Here is a 16573-nt window from a genome sequence, read left to right as displayed (position 1 = left end):
CATCCCACCTTTACATCTTTTCTATGAGAACTAATAACAAAACGAGACTATTCTTTTACTCTGTTTTCCTACCAATCAAATCCAAATTAAAAAACAAACCCTTTACACAGCTCTGCTTATTCAATTGTATTAAAGAGACGATGGAAACAGAAGCACTAATAAACTGACTAAAATTAAGAGAAAACAAACAAAGTCGCTGCTGCTCATCATCCAGTGTCAGACGAATCAGCCAAATCTGCACACTGAACCTGCTGAGTCTGCACCCTATGAGCTGCAGCATCATACTGCTGCAACACCAACACTGAAGTTGTGTTAGAAAACTCATCTGTGGCCAAGTAACTCCCCACAGGACCCAACTCTGGACAATCCAAACTCGGCCTTGGACCCAATGTTGGTGTGGACTTCCCAACAAGCAATAGATTACACCTGCCAAGATCCTTGATTGAGGTTGCAAACTCAGCATGTGTCCCAACCTCAGACTCTTGAAACCTTATGGACTCATCAGATGCTCTTACAGCAGCAATAGCAGCATCATCAGCAGCTCGGTCTGTTGCATCCATAGTGATGCTAACTTCAGTGGATAACAAACTCAATCTAAAGACAATCAAAGCAATGCCAGGATGCTCGGCCACACGAGCACCATAAGCGAGAGCTTCTCGATCATCAGCTCCGCCGAAGAAGATGACACCGATCCTATAGGACACATCACTTGCTAATATTTGTGCCTTGCCACCGAACCCACGATCGATGAGAATGCCAACTGAGCACGGGGCTCGCTCGAGTACGCGCTGGTTGATCTGCTGGTAAGCGCGGCCAAATGACTGGAATGAGCCATCGGGCTGCATGGTTTTGTGGAAAGGCAAGACAATAAGTGCCACACGCTTTTGCTGGGCGCTGTCGAGGATGTCTCCATGCATGGTTTGGAGATCAGAGATGCAAGTCATGGGACGCACTGAGACATGGCTCAGACGCTGAAACGCTTCGAATGCGACCACGTAATGGTCTCCACTGCCAGAATTAGCCGTCTTGTTCCAGAAAGGGAGTCCATTTCGTCTGGCTCTGTGCACCATGTATATGGCTGAGGACCTCTCTGACAACTCCATGAGATGCAAAGCATAAACAGTGAGACCATGTCGCCGGATGCCACGAGATGACTCGATCAAGTTCACTAATGTTGGTATGTTAGAGTTGCCACGGAAGCAAGTCAGAATACGGAGCTCGCTCTGAGTGTCATTGCGTTTAATAGTGCGGTGTTTGTAAGGAATTGCTGGGCGAGCTGGTTTGTAGATAGCCATGACAATAGGAGTGGTGATGAAGGTGGTGAAAAGCGCCATTAGAATCATAATAGCGAAGGTCTCATCATTCAAGACTTTCCGGTCTTTGCCAATGTTGAGTACGATGAGTTCCACGAGACCTTTAGTGTTCATCAGGAAGCCCAGTGTCACGGCCTCCCGGCGAGGAACCTTGACAAAGAGTGCGACGACGATGGTGCCGAGAATCTTGCCAAAAGCATGCAGTGGTGATAACAAGAACAACCAAACCCCATGACTGACCACTGCTGATGGTGGCTACGTTGGTTTTGAGTCCACTGGAGACGAAGTAGAGTGGGAGGAAAAGGCTGGTAACTAAATCCTCGATCTTTTCGATCATGACACGGCCAAAAGGCCCTTCCTTGGGGACGAAGATGCCGACGACAAAGGCCCCGAAAAGGGCGTGGATGCCGATCGCGTCGGTGGCGAACCCGGCGGCGAGGACGGTGGCGAGGGTCAGGCAGATGTATGACTCTTTGACTGGTTCTCCTTCTTGTGAGCTTTTTGCCATCCAAACTAAAACAGGGCGGATTGCTAGAGCGACAAAGGCGACAAAGGCGATGCCAGAGAGAAAAACCCAGAGAGCCACAATAGGAGAACCAGAGCCGGAGAGAGCAATGGCGAGAGCGAGAAGAACCCAAGCGACAACGTCGTTGAATGCGGCAGCAGACATGGCCATGCGACCAAGGTCAGTGGTGAGGAGCTTAAGCTCGGCGAGGATGCGGGCGAGGACTGGGAAGGCGGTGATGGAGAGGGCAACGCCCATGAAGACGAGGAAGGGGATATGGCGAGCATCTTTGGAAACGGTGGAGTGGAAGACGAAGGAAGCGCCAACGCCGAGGGCGAAGGGGAAGGAGATGCCGGCCACGGCGATGGCGAGTGCCGGCTTGCCAGTGCGGCGGATGGATTTGAGGTCGACCTCGAGGCCGACGAGGAAGAGGAAGAAGAGAAGGCCGATGTTTGCGAGGGTGTCCAGCACCGTCAAGCTTTGCTTTGGGAACACGTTGTTCAGGAACGCCGTGCTACGCCCCAGCGCCGACGGCCCCAGCAGTATACCTCCCTGTACATTCCAAGAAAAAAACAAAAATTATTATTATTATTTTTATTATTTTTATTATTAATAAAGTATATAAACCACCACTTTGTCAAGGGAAAAAAAATATATAAACATATTAGGAACAAAAACAAAAAAAATAAAAATAAAAAGGAACCACACGAAAAAATAAATAAAAATAATAAAAAGATAAAACGTCCGTAAAAGCAAAATCTACGGTCTGATATCCGAGGTTTTCTCAAACTGACCCGGCCGTGAATTACTTTAGACAATTATTATTATTATTATTATTCACAAAGAAAAAGATCATGTAAATTTAGTAAAAGAAATTAGGAAGAAAGAGCTTCTTAAGACTTGCAGCAGTTTCATTGCTTGGTGCCAAGATGATTCAGATGGGAGAATAGACTTACATCCCAATGAAAATGGATTTCCGCACACCTTGACTATATATATATATGTGTGTGTGTGTGTGCGCGCGCTTCTCATGTTTGGAAAAAAAAACCTCCTTGTATCAATGAAAATGAGTCAGATATGGCCACTTTGGATGATTAGTTTATATGGCTTTCTTCATTGTAGCAGGATTGACTTAAAACCCATAGCTTTTGAGAAACAAAACCATGAAGCAAAAATAATATCCATGCACCATGTTATAGAACTTCTTATGTTTTTTAGTGATACAAAAATCTGTATTATTTAAAGATAGATAGAGAAGTGCACAACAGTGATTTAAGGTTCCATCTCAAATCTATTCCTAGAAGGAATACCTTAAAAAAAATTCTGATACCAAATAGGAATAGACTAAGATGCTCTTACTAAATATATTAATAAGAAACACTAAAAAAATATTAGGAATAAAGAGCTTTAAGACTTGCAGCAGTTTCATTGCTTATGAATAGACTTGCAGCCCAATGAAAATAGATTTCCGCACACCTTGACTATATATATATATATATATATGCTTCTCATGTTTGGAAAAAAGACTCCTTGTAAAAGTGAAAATGAGTCAGATATGGCCATTTTGGATAATTAGTTTAAATAGTTCAAGTTGAAATTTTTGCACATGAAAAAGAAAAAAAGAACATCCCCTTGGAAAAACCTGTTCTTATATGGCTTTCTTCAATGTGCCAGAATTGACTTAAAACCCATAGCTTTTGAGAAACAAAACCATGAATCAAAAATAATATTCATGAACCATACTATATAACTTCTTATTTGTTTACAAATAAGAAATATAAATCTGTATTTAAAGAAAAAGTAAAGACGTGCACACACAATCTCATACCAAATAGCAAAAGACTAAGATGCTCTTACTAAATATATTAATAAGAAACACTAAACTAAATAAAAAAAACATGTCCATAAGAATAAGGAAAAAGGAACCAAAAAAAAAGTAACATTATAATCAAAATTCAAAGGCAATTGAAGTGAAATTAAAAGAAGAAGAAGAAAAAAAATCAAATTTTTAAGTAGTTGGAATCATGGTTAAAAGAACAATCGTTCTCAATATGAAAAGCACATAGTAACATGATAAAGGAATCACTCACAAAAGACCCCACGGAATCTTCAGCATCGTGGAAAAGCAATCGTTAAAAATCAAAGAAAAATCAACGGCAAACGCGGAGAAGGAATAGGTGAGAATACTAACGATGATCTCGGCGATGACGCGGGGTTGCCGGATGGGGCGGAGCAAAAAGGCAAGGGATCTTGTGACGACGAGCACGAGACAAATCTGGAGGATCGCCAGCGGCAACGCGTGATGCAGTGGGTTATCGCCTTGCCAAGCCCCATTGGATGTCGCCGGCAGCGTCTTAGGGCAAGGCAGCGCGGCGGCGGTGCCATTGCTCCCCATCTCGCTTCCTCCTCTCAATCTCCGATCAAAGCTCGAAGAACTCAATGAATTCTCTCTCTCTCTCTCTATTTATATATATATATATATATATATAGAGAGAGAGAGAGAGAGAGAGAGAAATTTTGGGGAATTTCTTTATTTATTGATTTTAAGTTTGTAACCCTACCCTAGGAAATTTGACCGATATACCCCTGATGGGGTTTCTTTGTAATTTAATTTATTATTTTTTTATATTTTAAAAAATTATATTTTTTACATCGTTTTAAAAAATAAATTAATTTTATTGGTGGAAGAATTTTGGTGCTTAGATCACAGGGGTTTATCGTACTGTTTTTGATTAAAAGTCAAATATAATAAATTATAAAAGGACAATTTTATGGCATCAATCCCTTCCTTGGTCAATGTTGAATTTGAGTTTTTATATGGATTTATTTTAAAAAATCAATTTTGAATGGGTTTAAATTAGTTTATTATGACCGACATAATTGCTGAGAACATGTGTGCTTTTGACTATTCTAGCCAATTATTATTATTTAATAAAACTTAATTAATTAGATAGTAATTTTAACATTAATGATCACTAAAGACCACATATCAGACCAAACAAGTTTAGATCTGTTTTACATTAGACATCAATTGTGATTTTTTTAAAAAGGATATATTAGTTATTAATTGATGTCGTAAGGGCATCGCAATAATTTTATTTGTCATTATTTATACAGTATAGCTCATTTGGTGAACATGATAAGCATCTAGATGAGATAAGTTATTATATCCTCCTGTTATCTTCATATTTTTATTCTATTACTTTATTTTATTCCATTGACCACATCATAATTAATATTATGGGAGAGTCATTATAGAAACATGTAGTATAGAATAAAAATTAAATTTGTTTTTTTATCAATTTATTTAGTTTTTCACCTTGATCTAGGGTTTCATGGTATCATTCTTTTGATCGTCGATCCTAAAGCTTGGATAAGAACCTTATCAACAACCAAATGTGACATCAACTTCCCTAAGTAAGATTTTTTTTCCATATGAAATGGTTGATTTTCATATGAAATATGCTCAAATATAATTATTTTACATGTATTTTATTATTTATAAGTTATATATTTTGTTAATAATTTAATAAAAACTATAATAAATATACCAATGAAAATCATAAGAAAAAGAAAAAAAAAGTCAAATTAAAAAAATATATATATACCTATATTATAAAAAATAATCATGCTTATTTATATATAATTATCTAGTCTACTTCAAACGTAAAATAAGATAACTAAATGATAGTTTATCTGGTGTATATCAAACACTTGATAGTATATGAGCATGCTCATATACTTTCTTACCATTATCCAATTCACATATCCTATCCGTGAATGTTTTATCCTTCTTGCCGAACAGGCCCTTAATTTTGCTCCTAAACAATTTAAATAGTTTAAATTTTAAATCTATTTATTATTTAGTTCAAAGTCAAAACTATTTGATTATATAGACAATATGCTTGAAAATTTGATACACAGCAACACCCAATTAGTCATAACTATTTAAAATCAGCTACATTAACTTTTTACTATGTAAATTCCTTGCTTTTGTAGTAGTTTTGTAAATAAATAAAAGAGATGCTAATAAAACAATACCTAATATGAGAACCACCCATAAAAAAATAAAAAATAAAAAGAAAAAAATAGAAAAGAAAAGAAAGGTAGAAAAAATAATTACAAAAATTAATTAAAAACGAAAGGTATAAAACAAATATTTTCAAACATTATAATTATTTTTGAAAGTTTTTATAAAATATTAATATAAATTTAATGCATACAATTAAACCTTTCTATTATTAATGCCATAATTAATGTAAACAAATATTTAAGTGCACTAATATTAAAAAAATATATAATTATTCCTTGAAATGTTCTTAGGGCATATTATACATCTACTTTAAATATATATTCTTATAATTTGTTTACATATAGACCAAAGCAAATGTTTCTTTTCAATTATTACTTGTAAATTGGCCTAAAAAATCATGCTTAAATAACTCATAATAATGTAAATCGTTGGAATACATATTTCTACAAAATAAATATTTTCAATCATTATAATTGCCTTTTAAAGGTTTAATGAAATATTAATACAAAATTAATGAATGCATTTAAACCTTTCTATTAGTAATGCCATAATTAATGCAAACAAATATTTAAGTGCAATAATATTTTTTAAAAAAATTATAATTGTTTATTGAAATGCTCTGAAGACAGATTATACATTACTTTAAATATATGTACTTCTAATTTGCTTATATATAAACCAAAGCAAATGCTTCTTTTCAATTATTATTTGCAAATTGGCCTAAAAAAATCATACTTAAATAACTCATAATAATGTAAACCGTTGATATACATATTTCTACAAAAACAAATATTTTTCAGTAATTGTAATTGTCTTTGAAAGTTTAAATGAAATATTAATATAAAATTCATTAATATAATTAAACCTTTCTATTAGTAATGCCATAATTAATGCAAACAAATATTTAAGTGTAATAATATTTTAAAAAATATTTATCATTGTTCCATGAGATGCTTTTATTAGTAATGCCGTAATTAATGCAAAAAAATATTTAAATGTAATAATATTTTAAAAAAATATTTATAACTGTTATTTGAAATGCTCTCACGGAAGATTATACATCTACTTTAAATATACGTATAAATTTTTATAATGCTCTATCAAAGTCAAAATACCAAATAAACCAAATTATGTCATTTCGTTAGTTAAAAATTTACATTATTTTTAGGTCTTTCAGTGGCCTTTCGTAAGCAGAAATTCAACATATCTTATGGAAGCATTAATGGGTTTTTTTTTAAGAATATGCTCATGACATTTTAATTGATTCTCTCTTAAATTATTAATAATAAATTGTTAATTGCTTGAATATGTTATTTCTTAGTTATCCAACATTTCGATCGATAAATCACATCTCGTCTAACAACAACAAAAAATCTATAAATTACCTTTCAATCTAATAACAATATTATAAAATAGTATACCATTACATATGTAATTTTGAATGTTTAGAATATCCCTATTATTATTAAATAAGAATTGCCAGTTAATAATTAAGACAGAGGTATTATGGTTATATAGGAAATATTCATAAATGCCCAATTTCTTTAGAAAATATAATATGAGCATTAATTCCCTCATCTGGATTATAAAATTTGATAGACTGCGCCTTAGCTAAGGCGTTCAAAATAAGGGTGTTATTAATTAACTCCAAAAGGAAATTTTTAGAGACATAAAGGTAAATTATAAAATATATAGAAAATATGTAAATTTTAAAAAGTGGGAATATATCCTTAGTTGATTCTCCCCCATTCCAAATTTTAAAAAGTGGGGGTATATGTAACTTAAGTTTTTTATTTTATTTTTTTTTTTTTTACGTATGCAATAAGTGAGGGATACACATATTTATTATACAGTCCATGTATTTTCATTCGGTGACATGAAATTTAAATTATAAACTTTAGACCATAAAGACATAAACGGATAAATCTATACCCACGCTGCATATAGTAAAATTTAAGTTTTTTATATAATTACTTTTTTCAGTAGGATTAATCCCTGATATATGAATTTTTTGGGATAATTTTTGTTTTTATTTTAAATTAATTATCAATATCACGTTTAGATATTTAATAAACATTAATTCAGCTTTTTTTTTTTTTTAATTTCATCCATCTTATTAATATATATATCATGACTTTAGTAATAATAATGGCATAAACTATAAAGTATTCACGTTAAATTATGATTTTACTAATAATAATGACATAAAGTATTCACGTTGAGATAAGTGATAAAATATGAAAAATCTCTAAAGATCACATTCATAAAAACCGTGTCAATATCAAACCAATAGTCAGTAAAAAAAAAATAAATTAATAAGATAACTAGTGATGGGTATAGAAAAATAAAAGAGTAGACTGTGGTCCGAGTGGATCTCCTGTGATTCCATTTCTCTGGTTACAATTACATTGAAAATGAAAATACAATACTTCACACTTCGAAATGAATAATTCTTTGTAAAAAATTATTATTTTCATAAAAAGTTAAAAAAAATGTGCCTATACGTAAAAAAGTAATAACTAAACTATGAGTTACCACTAACTGTTTTTAGGTCAATTGATACCAAGTTTTTTGTGTAAAATATTTGTTTTGGGGAGAATCCGAGATCGAATCTAATGTCCAGGGTATAGGATGACATTGAGCTTTGCTCCACACACATGCATATCCCTGACTAGGCGTTTGTGGCCTTTAAAAAAAAACAACTATGAATTGTCATGATTTTTTTTATTATTATTTTTTTAAACCACATAAATAAATTTTTGTTTAAACTATACAACTAATCACTGAACTATTTGAAAAATCCAAATTTGGACACCATAGTATCGAATATTTCAATTGGATCATGTATTTCATTTATTATTTTCATCTAATTAGATCATTAAGATTTGGGTTTTTTTTTTATGAATTATGGTGTTAACAATATACTGATATAACAAGTCATGTCATAGGCCATTTTCCATTACAAGGGTCACATGAAAGCAAGTTTTGCCGAGACAATTTATTTGAATGCGGAAAAAACCTTACTTCTCACGTGATATTTGAGTGTAGCAATTATTATTATTATTATTATTATTATTATTATTATTATTATTCAAAAATTAATAATTTATTGTTGACAGAATTTTGGTTTACATCAACATCTTGGGTACTGCTGTTTGTCAAGGTCAATGAAATAAATTATAATAGGACAAAATAGTAGCAACTCTTCCATACTTATTAAAGGTTGAATTTGTGTTTTTTTATAGGATTTTTAAAAATAATTTCTTAGTGGGTTTAAATTAGTTTATGACCAACATTTTTGCCAAGCACATGTGAACTTTGACTATTCTAGCGAATTATTTAATAAATCTTAATTTATTCCTCTATTATTAAACAAAAAATTGGTAGTAAACTTAATTGGTGCAGAGGTATTGGGGTTATATAGGAAATATTCATATATATGCTCGATTTCTTTTTGAAAATATAAAAAGAGCATTAATTCTCTCATTTACTATGCACAAAATAAGGGTGTTATTAATTAACCCTTGAAGAGAAATAAGGGAAAAATTATACAATATATAGAAAGATATACATATATAAAAGGATTAAAGTGTTTGAGAGTTAAAATTTTAATTTATGTACTCCCAGCTAGTTTCGTACGAAGTATTCCAACTCGAGAGAATGTTGATTTCAAAAAAACTGAAAAACAGAAGAAGTGAGAAAAAGTGGTCCGATTTCCTCCATGTTTTTGTGTTCATTTATGAGTGGCAGGGAGGAGTGACACTTCCCTCACTTAAGCATCTTTTTTACTCAAGTAAAGGGAAGTATACAATACTCCTTCCATTCCTTTTTAGTTGTCACATTTTAGAGTGCTTCTATGTTCTTTTTACTTGTCACATTAGAAACTTTGTGCAACATTAAATAATTTTTTCCAAATTTACCCTTTAATTTAATGTACTTATACAATTTTTCAATAAATCAAAATCAACTAAGCATTAAATTATATTCTCCACTAGTGGAGTTTTAAATAGGGGTAATTTTGAAAAGTAATGTATTCTTTTTTTATAAAATATAGGTAATCAACTAATTTTAACCATTTTTTCTTAGTTGGTGTGAATTAGTTAAATGTGACAATTAAAAAACAGAGATATATAAAAATATATAAATATATAAAAAGATTTAAGTGTTTGAGAGAATTAAAATTTTTATTTATGTGCTCCTAGCTAGTTTGATGATGCAAAGTATTCTAACTTGAGAGAGGAAGTGGAAAAAAGTGGTCTGGCTTCCTCTGCTCTTTGTATTCATTTATGCTGAAGTGGGGGGTTACATTTATAAAACCACGCATCAATATTATCTATAAAATGTAACGAATTTATAATGAAGAAGTTAAATTTAAGATTATGATAATTTTTTCATAAAATTATAAATAATTAAATGTAAATGTGAAAATATTTTAATAAATGAAATTTGTTTAATACTTTGAATGATGAAGAAATACAGAAATGTTTTCAATCCATTGCTGTATACACTCACTTTGTTAATTTTTTCACATATTAATAATAAATTACTTGTTATATATTAATAATGGGCTGGGATTGGATTATTATTTAAATGGAAAAACAAAAAAATTCAGAGTCAAATCTGAAATGGTAAAACTACAACAATACTACAAAAATCTTATAGAATACTGTAACAATAATGTGGGAGAATGTAATTTTCTCTCTTATATAATTACATATCATGGATGGTTTATTAGCTTGATTTAATTTTTCGATGTACGAATAATAGGTCATTAACCATTTCATCGTATGTCTAACAAAATTAATAAATTTTTAAAAAATTATTTATCCACTTTAATTGGTGTATTGTCATATTTGTATATAATTTTTTACCCCTTTCAAAAATAAATATTGATAATGACATCCTGTGTCCCTTTTAAATAATAATAATAATAATAATAATATTGATAATCACATCCTGTAAACTTGAAGTCTTCAATGAACCATATTCGTTCCCTTTTTTAAAATAAAAATAATAGATTTATAGGAAATGCGTAGGTACCTAGTAATGACTATATAAAAGTATAAGATATGGTGTGGTTCTCTAGTGAATCATCTAGTGATTGCATTTCTCTGGTTGATATTACATTGAAAGTAGACTTTTCATAAAAGGGATTTTTTATATACCTTTTCATATCATTTGTATTCCTCCCTCTTTTTAGTTAAGGGGGACCAATAGCTTTTCATATCGTAAATTATATATTTATACTAGGTATTTTTTCGGCTTTATATTGAAATTTTTAAAATTTTGTGTGGAGTTTTGAAGCAATATCATATATAAAATAATATAATTAAACAACTATTATCATAAAAACTATTTTATTCTTTGGATTTCAAAAATTTATGGACATTTATTACATAAATAATTGGGTGTAAACAATGTTTTTCAATTACTAATATTATAAGTAATATAAATAAAAACTTAAATGTAATTAAAAAAATTAAAATTGTTTTTTAAAACATTCTCGGAGTAGATTATACATCTACTTTAATAATATGTATAGATATTTAATTTAAATATTAATTTTATCAATCTACTTAAATACATTGTTCTCTATTGATGTTATCTTAATACACCTATTTAGTGGATGGAAAGAGAAATGGTAAAATGAGGAAATTAAATTTAATGTTCATGAATTTTTTAATTTCAATTACTTGCCTTAGGCTTTGTAAAACTTATAAGATTGATATTTATAATGAGATGAAAGGAGTAGATAATAAAAATAAAATAAAAAATTTTAAAATATTTAAAACGGAAAATATCATAGAAAATTTAGAAAAAAATAAAAAGAAATGGTAAACATAATTTAGGAAGATTAAGGATCAAATGGCACCATTGTATCATATCATATCTTTATAACACTCCACTCATCGATTGGAATGGAGTCAGAGATTTATTTTATGAGAGTGAAAAATTTTCAAGAGAGGTCAAAGATTTTTTTTTAGTGAATAAGTAAAAAGTGATAAAGGAAAAAAAAGATTTTCACAAAATCATATTTTAAATAAAAATTTTACAAATATTTTTTTTTTCTAAATATATAATTTTTATAGATTAAACTGGTGACGTGACATAAGTGATGCAAAACATTAGCATATCAATGAGTGATTAAAGTGTGATAGGGCATAAGTGGTTAAAGTGTGATAGGGCATAATTTTAATGGTTTCTGATTTTTAAAATATTAAGAAAACAAAATTCAATTTTTCTTTTTTTTTTTGACAAATGTGACAACCACTAAATCAAATCATAGACATATATACAGATTCATCAGTGTAAGTTGAATGACCTTCTAAAAATAAACCCATTCTATCATGCAATTTCGGAGGAAAGTACAAGAGATATTTATAATGCGAGTTGAATGACTCAAACTCAAAATTCTCTCAATGATATTACATGGTAGTTACCGCTGGGCTAGTTCAGTGGTCCTAAAATTTCATCTTTTTATTTGTGGGAGTCCGAAGAGAGAAATCATAATTTTCTTGGAAAAATTTTTATTCACACCCCCATACTTGGTACTAATTTCATAATTTTTTTATTATTTAATTTTGTTTCTTACTTCCTGAACAAATTGTTTGGTGAAAAACTAAACAGTGAGGGCTAATTTTTTAATTTTTTTTACAATAAGTGACATGGTGAAAAACTATAAAATGACCACTTAATTTTTTTTTCTGGAAACCTTAAATGTGAACCCCTAATCTCTATTCGGAACCTTAAAAATCTACCCTAAACAAGGAATATTATCAGATTTTTCTTTTATGGGGCCAAATTTTTTAGTCAATTAGTAAAAAGTGATGAAGACAAAAAAAATACAAATACAAATATTTTTATAAAATTATATTTTTTATATTATATATACTAATTTATTAAAAAACCAAGTTGATGAACACTAATTTTTGTTCTTAGATAACTCCATTTATAAAAATGTCAAGGACTAACTAATAAAATTTTACAAATGTTTTTTTCTCTAGAGCTATGATTTTTATCGATTAAACTAATGACATGACAAAAGTGATGTGCAATATTCGCATAGCAAAAAGTTATAAGTGATTGATGTGTGATAGGGCATGATATGATTATGATGTAATGGTTTCTGATTTTTAAAAATAAGAAAAAAAATTTCAATTATTGTTTGATGGAGTCGGGAAGTAGACCTGTCCCAGGGCCGGGCTACCCGTCCAATCCCGAGGCCCATCCGAAATTTGGACGGGTTTGAACAAATATATAAGGCCCGATGTCCGGGCTTTGGACAAAAAAATAAGCCCGTTTAAAAAATGGGCCGGGTTTGGGTTTTGTTGTTAAAAGCCCGACCTGGCTCGACCCGTATTATAAAATATATTTATTAATTAGGTTGGTATATACTTATACAATATATATATATATATTTGATTGCCATTAATTATAATGATTTGAATTTTAGTTGTTTTAATTAAATAAAGATTTATATTTGGTATTTTAACTTTTAATTATTTTGTAGAATAATATTTGGTCATATCCATATATTAATAATATTGTTAATTTTTTTATAATTTATATATTATTTAATAAAAACTATTTGGGCGGGCTTGGGCGGGCCTTGGGTAGAGGTCATTAAATTTGGGCGAGTTTGGACAATGATTAAGGACCGAATTTTCGAGCCGGGCCGGGCTTGGTCAATGTTGAATTTTAGTAATTTTGATTCAAGTCCGGCCCGAACCCAGCTCGGCCCGGCCCATAGACAGGTCTAGTCGGAAGGGATAAATTATAATTTTGTTGGAAATTTTTTTAATTCATACCCCAATATTTGGTACTAACTTCTTAAAATTTATATTATTTAATTTTGTTTCTTACTCAGCAACTATATTTCACATAAATTTATCAATGATAAACATGTATTGAAATACATTAATTAGTTATTTTAGTTTACTTATTAATTTAATTAAATGACATATAAGACTATGAAAATCTGTACTCTCAAAAGATTTGCAATAAATATACCATGGTAATAAATTTTTTGCTATATGACCCTGAAAAACAGAGATACAATTTTTTCCAAAAAAAAATTTATTAAAACTCATTTGAATAATACTGTAAACAATGGATGGCCTCTGAAATCTTACATAAATATTATTATAAATTATACAAATTTAGGGTTTTTAACCCGCAACTGTCAAAAGACCACCAATAGTTTTACCATCAAAACAGTTGGTGACTCTGCTTTATGATCACGGGTTTTTAAAATTAACAATATTAAGAATAAAATTATTATTTAAGAAACTAATAATTTAAACAGAAAAAATAATAGAAAATGCGGGGAAGACTTGATGAATGTATGCATAATTTACCAGATATGACATCGACTTATTTAAAAATATTTGACTAATTGTTTTATACATGATATTTTATCATAATTTATTAAATATGATAAGTATTTCTAAGCATTTGACCGTCATTTTTTTTTTTTACAAAGACGACAAGCTCCGCCCCACAATAAGGTGTCAAAAGACAGAAAAATAGAGAGGTGCACCAGTTATAATAGCTTAACGAATCCCTAAGATTTATTAATTCGGGCAGACGTCACTTGAAGCAATTAAATTTTTACCATGTGCACGTCCAAAAGATATTTCAAAAACCAAACCAAGTTAATAAATCCTCCATGCCTTGCAACTCTCGAGGGAGGAAAATGATATCCTCCTATAAATGACCCATAAATAGTAAATGAACAATACAATTACAGTATTTATATAATATTTACATGTATGTGTACAATATTATAACATTACCACTGACCCAAAGATTCGACTCTGAGTCAGCACATTCACTATCCAAATAATATACCAATACACTAAGTAGTGGTTCATCACATTGTTTTTCAAATATTATTTGAGTTTATGTAAAAATATATTTCCACATTGTCCCTAACTTGATATTTTTATAACATATTTCTTTGGTAATTAATTTTTTATTAATCATCAATTATCAATAATATTAAGCCTGAACTCTCTTAGAACGACGAACCTGACTCGATCTAACCCAGGTTGATGTGTTGGGTTCGGTGAAGCCAGAACCTTCTTCTATATATATAAAGCACCGCTTTATCCCTTTGCAAAACCCTAACCCTAGCGCAGCAGCGCCTCTCTTCATCTACCTTCTTCTCGCTGGTGAGCTCTCATCTCTGTTTCCAATTTTATCAATTCAGCATCGTAATGCCGTTGATGGGTTTAAATATACTTTGAGTAATCTGATTACCATGAAAAGTATCTAATCTGAGGCATTCCATCCCTATTTCTGATGTTTTTTCTGTGATTTCCTTGGCCTTCACAATGGTTTTGTTTATGCCTATAGTTTGTTGCTTGAAAGCTCTATCCTCTGTTGCAAAGTTCATTCCTCTGGTAAAAATTTGATCTTGGTGTGGTATTCTCATCAAAGATGCTTCTTTTGCTACAAAGTTTATATCTTTAATGCCTGATTAATCCTTTTGATTGTCAAAGTTTGATCTGCACTTAAATGCTTGTATGTAGTTTTATGAAACTGTTTTGAGGTTGCAGTGTAGTGTATTTGCAAGTGATGAGAAACAAGACAGGGACATCAGCATTCCTCATTACTTGAGGATGATGACTTTAGTCATTGGGAATCTCTCTGATGCAAATGGAATTTTGTGTCTTATAGTTGTTTTAATTCAGGCTCTGTTCTTGTTTCTCTGTGTGTGTTTTTTTAATCTTTTTTGTTATCAAACTGGTCTGCTCATGATGTATAATATGCATTTATTAGCAGAATCAAAATGAACATGACGATTATTGATTGTCACTACCACTGAGGCAGATCCTTACATTTTCTTTTTGGATTATTCTGCTAATGATCATGAATTGGAAAACAAACTATGATATTATGACAAACGCATTGACATGATAAACTGAAATACTTGCATTACCAGTGCAATATGTGCTGTTTATATCATGGGCTAATGATATCATTGGTTTTTTCATACATTGATCTACATTTTGCTCCACTTTTTCATATTTGTATTATAATGATCAAGAATCAATGCAATTCGTTTGGGTTAATGTTAATATGTGTTTCTCATGCTTAATGTTATCATTGTGTTGGCAAATATTCAGCTTTTGGTGTTAATGCAAGTGTGGTAAAATAGACAGAAACAACTGCACTGGTCTTGAGGATGATGACTTTGTCTTGGAAATCTATCTGATGCATTGCAATCTCACATTCATTGCACTCCATTATACTTTATGTTTGTGTTTACAATATTTATTTCTTCATTAACTTGGTATTGAAATTATGGTATGATATTGACAGTGTACAAGAAAAGTGTCTCATTTGTTGAATTTCTTTCTTGTTTTCATGTTCATGTGTTGTTTTTCTAGAATTTGCAAGCCTGATGATTAATTGTAAACAACTGCTACTTGAATGTTGGATCTTTATTGAAGCTTAATGTTCTTATTGAGCTCCAAAGACCATTTGATGTTAAGAAAACCAGTGTTGTTGATGAAGGCTTGGTCTTTCTTATTTGCAGTCCTATTCCATTCTCTATGCCTGGTCAATTTGATCAGCTTCCTTCCTCACTTCAATTTCTTTTGTGTTTGATTTGGGTTAAATTTTTAGTTTCATGTCAAAGGATTAATAAAGCTGTTGGTTATATGTGGTTTTGCAACAGTAAAATCACAGTAAAAATAAGATGAGCAAACCTACTAA

The 16573-nt window shown here is 30.7% G+C and overlaps 1 long non-coding RNA gene, 3 other non-coding genes and 1 pseudogene across 4 annotated transcripts; 4 read left to right on the top strand and 1 right to left on the bottom strand.

The window, feature by feature from the left end:
• Positions 1-63: 63 nt before the first annotated feature.
• Positions 64-4262, bottom strand: LOC120249874 (annotated as a pseudogene).
• A 10713-nt stretch (positions 4263-14975) lies between these two features.
• On the top strand, positions 14976-16223 carry LOC120283595. Its single transcript, XR_005543300.1, has 2 exons — positions 14976-15024; positions 15982-16223. It is a non-coding gene; the product is annotated as an uncharacterized LOC120283595 (long non-coding RNA).
• On the top strand, positions 15067-15141 carry LOC120250982. Its single transcript, XR_005533308.1, has one exon. It is a non-coding gene; the product is annotated as a small nucleolar RNA Z267 (small nucleolar RNA).
• On the top strand, positions 15421-15512 carry LOC120250986. Its single transcript, XR_005533311.1, has one exon. It is a non-coding gene; the product is annotated as a small nucleolar RNA R44/J54/Z268 family (small nucleolar RNA).
• LOC120250988 lies at positions 15993-16076 on the top strand. Its single transcript, XR_005533313.1, has one exon. It is a non-coding gene; the product is annotated as a small nucleolar RNA R44/J54/Z268 family (small nucleolar RNA).
• Positions 16224-16573: the final 350 nt, after the last annotated feature.

The sequence above is a fragment of the Dioscorea cayenensis genome, chromosome 19 (assembly GCF_009730915.1).
Source record: "Dioscorea cayenensis subsp. rotundata cultivar TDr96_F1 chromosome 19, TDr96_F1_v2_PseudoChromosome.rev07_lg8_w22 25.fasta, whole genome shotgun sequence".
NCBI lineage: Eukaryota > Viridiplantae > Streptophyta > Magnoliopsida > Dioscoreales > Dioscoreaceae > Dioscorea > Dioscorea cayenensis.
Note: the sequence above shows the minus strand (reverse complement) of the source record. Positions and strands in the feature narration are given on the sequence as shown.